Here is an 8,907-nt window from a genome sequence, read left to right as displayed (position 1 = left end):
ACTGTTGGTCCACGATCCAATGATGGCCATAATTTGTTCAGACACCACATGACCCTGACCTTCAACATTTAGGGATAGAGTGTAGATTAAAAAATATGTCCCCATCTACAGGCTATCCAAAAAACTCAACATCATGAAAATCGGAGGAAAATTGTCAAGTTATGATGAAAAAGGTGTTTTTTGTTTATTCGGATTATTATATTTTTTCAAAAAGAAAATTAGTCAGATTTCAAGTCAATTGGGTGAAAATTTAGGATTTTAGAAAATACCATGTAAATTGGTAACCTTCGGCCTATGTTGACCTTTTGGCCTATTTTGACTTTAAAATAATTGGTGGTTGAATTCGATAACAAAATATGCAAATTCGCTTCAAATTTCAAGTCAATCGTGTGAAAATTGATGTTAGAAATTTCACATGAGTTATTGACCTTTGGCCTATGTTGACCTTTTGGCATATTTTGACCCTGAAAATAATTGGCGATTGAATTCAATAACCAAATGCGCAAGTCCTCTTCAAATTTCAAGTCGATTGGATGAAAATTTAGGATTTTAGAAATTGGACAAAATTGTTGACCTTTTGACCTTTTTTTGACTTGAAAATGAATAGGCTTCTTCCTTATGACCAATCTACCATTTGGAGAAATTTCGTGAAGATCGGTTTAAAATTGTAACCTGTAGACGGTTCACATACAGACAAACAGAAAGACAGACGGGTGAAACCATAACCTCCATCCACATTTGATGACCTTTCCCTCTGCTATAGGGCCATTGGCTAAAGGGGGAGGTTTAATGATTTGTTCTGCTTTCTTTACCCGCCTATTACAATAAAGTTCCCAATCAAGAATGGCAAGGCTGCCTAAAGCCTTGGGGCCAAATTAATTACTTGCATTTCATTACCACACGGTTAGTCTAATCCTGCTTTGTTTTGATGTGCATAAGGTGGTGGAGAAGTTAAGCAGTAGGTCTTTGGCACAGCATATAATTAGAAGAATAAAAAGGGTGGTTGTTCAAATTGGAGTACGAAGAAAATTAATTCCACATTGTTATAGAAAAAATCCTTTTTCTCCCACGTGCTTCTTAAAACTAAGTAGCAAATTTTCAGGTCATCCTGAGTATCAATTTCCGATCCGAAGCACCATGCTCTGTGTTCGTGAAGGTCACCGTGGGATCTTTAATGTCCACCAACAAATGTCGACAGATGCGACATCCACTTGAATGTCCATCCGAGTCTGCGAACACCACGATGATATTTTATAGCCGGATCGGGATTCGAACCCACGTACCTGGGTATTATTTATTTCATATAATTTAATCGAATTAACTAATTTTTTTGAATTAAATTTTATTAATTTCACTTTATTATAATTTATTTTTATTATTATATTTATTATTATAGCGTACCTGTACAGGCTGCAGTATCAATTCAAAATGACATATAATTAATAATCACTTGGATTTCAACAAGTCGCTGTTAGTCTTCTGTGCTTTGATGCGAGTTTGTCACATCTGGTCTTCACCCACTAGACAGCTTTGCACTCTGAAAACATGTATTAGACAATTGCAATACAGTGACGTCAGAAAGGGAAAAAAAACAACTTTTAACGAGTGATAACATTGTCAAATAAATCTCTTCCTCCAAGTTCCAACTTCACAACGATGCTCACGGCAGAGGCAATTGCAAAAATGACTTGAGTGATGAAATGATTGATTTATTAGACTAAACAATCAGAAATTGTGGGTCCGTAAACCACGCCCACTGATTATTATAGGCGTGGCTATTAGGCGGCCGAGCCAAGGTGATTGGTTCGTCGCTGGCCTCGTGGGTGGACTCAGCGATAAAAAGCAGCGAGCATAGTAAAAGGGCAGAGAGGGGTTCATCTCATGTCAGGGAAAGGTAAATAACATATAATTACCATTATTATCATCATCAGCATCATTATTATTATCATTATTATCATCATTATCATTGTGATATTTCATCGTGACATTTCAAATATCACAAATCTGTGATATTTCGTAGATTCTAATTTGTAATCAATGAGTTGAATCCTGTTTCTGCTGAAAGAATCGACCAGTGAGTATGGCGGGAATAACAAGAGTGCATCATTAACACCATTGCACGACAACTGACAACTACCTTGGGAAAGACCAACCGTAGAGGTGTCCACCAGGTACGTGAGAGTTCAAGTATAACTTTCTGTTGTTCATCGACATTTTATATTGTGTTTTGTGATTAATTGTGTTTGTCATCAAACATTTTTATTGCTTCGAACTTCGTACCTTGCGACAGGTATTTGCTTGTTTGAACACCGTTACATATCGATGGGTTTAAGGTGGCTTCCTTGAGTTCCTAGGGTCGAGTTTGAGCTCCTGTACAGCCGTTAAATAACACCAGGTGGGTTGCCTCAGCTAATTCTGTCATCCAATCTGAGTTCGGCAAAATGAGTACCAGCTTACTGGAAACAAGGGGCACTGCATCATTGGCACAGCCCCACAGGCTCCACATACGAAATAATGATGACGAATGCCATTGTTACTGACATTTCCTCTACGTCTACCGTGGCTACGTTCACTTGTGAAAGGTTCCACCATACCGGTAATTTGTTGCAAGAGTGGGACATTGCGACTGCATGTGGAAATCCACAACTTCAATCCCTGCCAAGTGTGTGTGTTTGGGTGTTTGTGTGTTTGTGGGTGCACCCAACACCTGGGAAACTTTTAACGCTTCCCTTTTCCTCATATGGTCACTCCAAAGTATAAACAATGGAGTCACGAAATTTTTCATGAAAACATCTGCTGGTTTCCTTCCTTTGCTTACTCCTTCATTCGCTTTTGTGTGAGTAATTCATCCACATACACATTGATACGTGTTGCCTGTATATCCATTGATCTGTGTTACGCATCTCTTGTGGTAAGACATTAATGTCTTTCTATTCCTTCAATCTTCTTTGTATTACAATTCCGTTTTCTACTTCTGTCTCCAATTCTCAACAAAAAAAATGTATGTTTTGGCCTCTATGTATGTTACAATGCTTCCCATTTCTAAGGCCGGTGTGGTTTTACGTTTATCAACATTGTTCTTGTTATACATTGCATATCTCCTTCTCTCTGATGTAACATACTCTTCAGAGAGCATCAGTGACGTGGAAGCAGCTTCCTGAGCAAGGGTTACACTGAGTGGTTTGCAATTGCTTTCCCAGGAGTAGTTAAGGCAGGAATTTAGAATTTCTTCATGGTGGCAGCGATAGCTCGCATACCCTTGACGAAGGACACCGTGGGGTCTTTACCGTTCACCAACTAATGGCGGATAATGATTCCTGTAGGAAACACTGTGCCATAGAAGCCTGCCACTGTTTGTGGTGATACCACCGGAGACCTTGCAAACAAAGCACAACCCAGATACACTCAAGTATCACACAATTGCCACCTGGTGGTACATCGGTGAAAAGAGACTGAAAATGTAATGTTCTGCTTATCTGATTTGAAACTTTGTTTTTTTTTAGTGGTCGATGATTAATCACCAAGAATGACCACACTGTGGTCACAACCTGCGAAAGCATCCAGTAACAGGCTTATTGGGAAACGCACATTTTAAACACTCTTAAAAGATGAACAGCACGTTTGTGAAACGCACATTTAAAACACTCTTAAAAGATGAACAGCACGTTTGGGAAACGCACATTTAATGCGCTATTAAAAAATTAACTCGACACCTCTTATCCATGTCAGCCTCCACCACAGTTACATCAGAACAAGCTTATTCATCATACAGTCATGGATTGCTTAACCGCAATATTAGGCTGTTAAAAAATTACGTAACGCTATTTTTAAAGTAATTTGCATAATGTAACACTTGATTACATATCATAACACTTGATTATGTAACGTAACGCTTGATTACGTAACGTAACGCATGATTACGTAACATAACGCGTGATTACGTAACGCTATTTTTTTTAGTAATTTGCGTAATGTAACACTTGATTACGTAACGTAATGCTTGATTACGTAACGCAACACTTGATTACGTAACATAATGCTTGATTACGTAACGTAACACTTGATTACGTAATGTAACGCTTGATTACATAACGTAACACTTGATTACATAACGTAACGCTTGATTACATAACGTAACGCTTGATTACCGTGCATTCTGATGCACCATGCCTTTAGAAGGGCATGATTAAACCTTACTATTATTCAAAATGTGATTAGATTTTTCGGGGTCCCTCATCGTGAATAACACTCGGCCCAAACAAAGCCAATGTAAATCTGACACAACAAACCCGGGCAGTGTATAAATCAGCAGACGCTTATAGGCGTAATGTGTTAGGCCCACCAGAAAAGCAAGATGGCGGCCATATCATTTTGTCTCGGTGCTACGGTGAGTGGAGTCAAGCAATATTCAATGAGCATCAGCAAAAATATTGCTGATGCTCATTGAATATTATCTAACAGTAAATAAAGTATAGTTGGGACGGTGCGGTGGGAAGGGGTGATATTGTCTCACAGCGAATCATTCGCAGAAACATTTTGTCGAATCTTCTTCCTCACCCCAAGCCACAGTTATGTGCCTCGTAAAAAATATTTATACTTTTTTTTTTTTTTTTGTAGGAAGCTTCAGGCACGGACTGCATAGCCCTCATCGAGGCTGGGCCTTAAATAAAAGACAAGAAAAGTGCATGATGAAAGGTGGACGGTGTTTGTTTGCGAGAAAGAGAGGTTAAAGCTAGCCCGGCAGCTGTAGCTTGAGTGAGACAGAAAGTAAGACCAGCAATCCTGATGTGGAGAGTGTAAGATGGTTCTGGGCGCAACTTTAACGCTCCTAAGTCAGGACGGTAGGTCTACCCTGGGCAGTTGCTGTCTACAACCGACTACCTAATGTGTGTGTGTGTTTCCTATGCCCTAAGTATCCAAGACACACAGAATTAAATTTGCAGTCTTAGAATCACCGACTTCACTGCTAAATAAAGTATTCATGAGGAATTTACTTAAAATAATATTCTGCAATATTAAGCCTGAGCCAGCAGAGAATTTTAATTCAAAACTTTCGCTTTTACATTAATTATTTATCCCTAACTTTTCTCAATTTTTTTTTTTTAGTTCCCATTGGTATTTGGCTTTGTTAATTCGCTGACTAAATACCGACCAGGTTTTTTTTATCTATCTTTAACTGTATTGCCAAACCGTCAAATGAACACCACTCCGATAAGTGGTACAAATATCTGATCGACCTTGCGTTTCACAAGAAACTCGTGCTGTTCCGATAAAATGAGATACGGACGGCATGTCTCCAAATTGAGCTGTTTTTCTGAAACGTGCGATCGCATTTGCCAAACTTTTGAAGTGTCATCAAACTCCCTAGTGGCGGACCCTCCATACTTCAGGGGGAAGGCCACGTGCGCACGAGCATACCCAAACACACGTGTCCTGCAGGTGCAGGATGCTGGGTTGCACTTCAACTGTCAGTATCACAACGAGTTTGGAAGACATTTCCAGACAAGTACGACTTCATAGGATGCAAGTCTTGATAAATGATAATCTTCTTGCCTGCAAATTCAATCTTTACTCCACGCCAGGTAGTACCTCTTATTCATTTTACCTCCATAGGAAGGAGCTTTTTATGAATCCCTCGTCTTTGCCACTCTGACGTCACAAAGGCACAGGGAAATACAAACATCAGTCGGATAAAATAATCAAACTTCAATACTTTCATGGTCATCTAATCGTAATTTATAAAGTAGTTTGGGCATTTAATAGTTGAGCTGGTGTCAGAATGACAGGTGCCTGCTGTGTATGGAGGAATTATTGCGTCCTTGGTACTGGAGCTAGAAATTCATCCTTGGACTTCCCATAAAGGTCTTTACAAAATAAACCCAAGCAAAACAATGCATATAGGTAAGGAAAGTGCGAAACGCACACCTCCGCCAGGCTGAACAGTTTATGCTTTCTATCCCACTGATAGGCCGGATCTGGATCCACACCTGAACCAAAATCTAATCAGCTTGTTCTTGTCAACTAACCAACTCTTCCGCCTGGTTTCGTCATACCTAGTCCACAACTTTTTGAGATATCTTGGTATGTGTCGTTTTTGGCACCTTCTCTCAATGGTGAATAATCACTTAAAAATAAATAAATAATTCTCGGATCCAGATCCAGATCCGGATCTTCATCAAAATCTAATCAATTCATTCTTGTCACATACCCAACCTGTCCACCAAATTTCGTCTGAATCCGTCCACAACATTTTGAGATATCCTGTTCACAGCTAGACAAACACACAGACAGACAGACAGGAGTGAAATGATGCACCAATGATGTCATCAACAAGTGGAATGCTTCAAATATTTTAGCTAGGCCTGTACACTGTTTGACTCCTGCACATTGTATGAAGGGTGTTTTTTGTTTTTTTTTAGCAAATTCCCCATTTTCCCCATTTCCCAGCGCTGATGTCGGATCAGCCTGACCCATGCATCAATGGAAAGAGAAATCCTCAACCAAACGCAATCCCTCAAATTGAAAAGAGATCTCTCTGGTTCAGTCCTGTAGTTGTGGAAATGAAAGTGTAACTGTAAATAAGATTCTGTGTAGTGAACGAACAAGTGAGGCCTTTTGTAGACTGCTGTTCAGAGGTGTTAAAATATCAATTGTAAACCACAATTTTGCCTCTCTCTAATCCTTGTGGAACATTTTAGAGTACATTCATTGCTGCGCCTATCTCTTTCGCATCGTAGACTGTCTTCTACAAACTCCTCCTCCTCTACTCCTTCCATGCCTTGCCCCTCCCCCCAAGGTTTTGCAGGGTACATGTGGTCCACCAGCTACCCCGTTCTGGTGAAGCTACCTAATTCCAGGATCACTGCTCACCTCCACTCATTCATTCCTCTTTTCCCACATGGGAATCAACTTCCACGTTTTATTCAATCTCATTCTTCCCTGCAGATCTTCTAGACAGCTGTTCGCCACTGTCTCAGATCATCCCCCCATCCAAAACCATGACCTTTTCTACCCCCGTTAACCCTCCCCAAGTCGACCTTTTTCCAAATTTTCAGCCTTATCTTCCTGAGAATTTGCTTCTGTATCCAGCTTGTCCATGCTGTGTGTCTTCCCTTAGCCCTCATTCTTACTCACATCCCTTATTAGCCCACGTTGGAGACGACATATTATAGATCGTACATTCATTCAGAACTGGACTGTCTATTGACCATCTTCTAGATTGAAAATAGATCTTATTTTGAAAGGAGAAAATTTAAAAGATAAGAAATTATTTTACGATTATTATTTATTGATTTTAATTGATTATTTATTATTTATTGATTGAAAAGAGAAAAGATAAGAAATTATTTTCCGATTATTATTTATTGATTTTAATTATGCAATTAATCAATCGATAATTATTGTACACCTCTCCCTCCCGATACCGTCTCTATGTGCTGAACGGTGGAATCACCGGACGCCGAAGGTGCCCCGGCAATGCCGCGCTGGAGGATATTTATTTATTTGGCATGGGGGCGGTGTACTTGGAATGTATCTGTACTTGTCATTTTACTTTTCTTGATGCAATATAGTCTCGACATGAACATCTCGATTAAAGTAGATTTGATACAGATTTTCACAATTGTAATTAGTTAGTTAGAGTAACACAATTTTAATTAGCTCTATTTTTCCCTCTTTTTCGACAAATCCAACCTCTGCCACCTGATGTTGCACCACCGTTTCACGGTGGGCGATATAAGTATCTCAGAGCAAAATCAAGAGTGCAACACAATTAACCTTTTTTAAGTCCATGAAATAATTTAAATTGATAGATTAAATTAAACTTTTCCCGTCACTCGGGACCGGTACTTTTGCTTGTTATATATAATTACTAAACACTATTGTGAGTGTCTCGTTCGTACACATTTTTGAACACCCCACATAGCTACGTACCATTTGAGGTCGCTTTGTAAAGTTTTATCAAAACAATTAATATACAAACATCTTGTTGCATATGCAGGACTGGAGTGCGACGGCCATAATGTTTGATATGGTGGTTAAGGAGACACCTGTTATGCAAAGTAGAAAAATGAACATTTAAACAACGAGTGGGAATCAGGTTTTTCAGACGATTTTAGGACTTTTCACTTTTTTTAACCATTGCGGAATAGTCAGTTTGCCAAGCGATACCAGTCAGTTTGCCAAGATTATCTTAGTGGCTGCATGTGGGTAGCCCGTGATGCAATCTTTTCCTGTGGTCCAGACTCCATTTTGAGTGGGCTGTAAAAGCCGTGCTATTGAGAGAGTAAATGCAATATTTCCATCAGCTGAATTTATATGGTAGATGAAAAAGCCTGTTAGTAAAAACCATGGAGCTGTACATCGCTCCAACGGTTCTGCTTCGCAGCCGATATTCATCGAATGTGAATTTGTATTGTGCCCGTAGTTTGTTACTCTATGCTTCGATCCCAGCAGTGATAAACTTTTGCAGTTATAAGTTTCGTATGTGTTGCAGACAATTTCAAGATATGATGGTGCAACATCCTAGCCTGATTTGTAGATAAGGAGTTTAGATAAAATTATGGTTATTGGAGATAGTTTGAATCAATTTTGATTTCACAAATTTTGTTCGTTTGGAATTAATTAATTATATTTTGATATAATGAAAATTATTTCACTGAGGCCAAAATCATGTAGTTTGTGTGGTTCTTTAAACTCTCGGCAGGGTTCACATGCACCATCAATAGGAAACCCCAAGTGTCGATGGAAGGCGACTCGTTATCTTTGTAGCAGGCATTGTTTTTCACAAATAGGGACGGAAAGGCGAATGCTGAAGTTTTCAAGATAACATCCTGCCCTTTCTCCTCCATGGGATGCAATGTTTTTACTTAAATGGAAGACACGTTGCCCTGGAAATTGGCTTGGCCT

The 8,907-nt window shown here is 39.3% G+C and overlaps 1 protein-coding gene across 2 annotated transcripts in view; it reads left to right on the top strand.

Annotated features, from left to right (window-relative positions):
• The first annotated feature begins 1,821 nt into the window (after window positions 1–1,821).
• Window positions 1,822–8,907, top strand: part of LOC137423458 (sphingosine 1-phosphate receptor 3) — a 24,837-nt gene continuing 17,751 nt past the window's right edge. The window contains exons 1-2 of one of the 2 annotated variants that reach the window (XM_068110658.2): window positions 1,822–1,894; window positions 2,066–2,171. The gene's annotated coding sequence lies outside the window, so the exon portion shown is untranslated. The remainder of the gene's footprint in view (window positions 1,895–2,065; window positions 2,172–8,907) is intronic. The other variant, XM_068110662.2, reaches the window with a different exon arrangement.

Source organism: Myxine glutinosa, chromosome 1 (assembly GCF_964187855.1).
Source record: "Myxine glutinosa chromosome 1, kmMyxGlut1.1, whole genome shotgun sequence".
Classification (NCBI taxonomy): domain Eukaryota; kingdom Metazoa; phylum Chordata; class Myxini; order Myxiniformes; family Myxinidae; genus Myxine; species Myxine glutinosa.
This window is presented reverse-complemented; position numbering and strand designations above follow the sequence as displayed.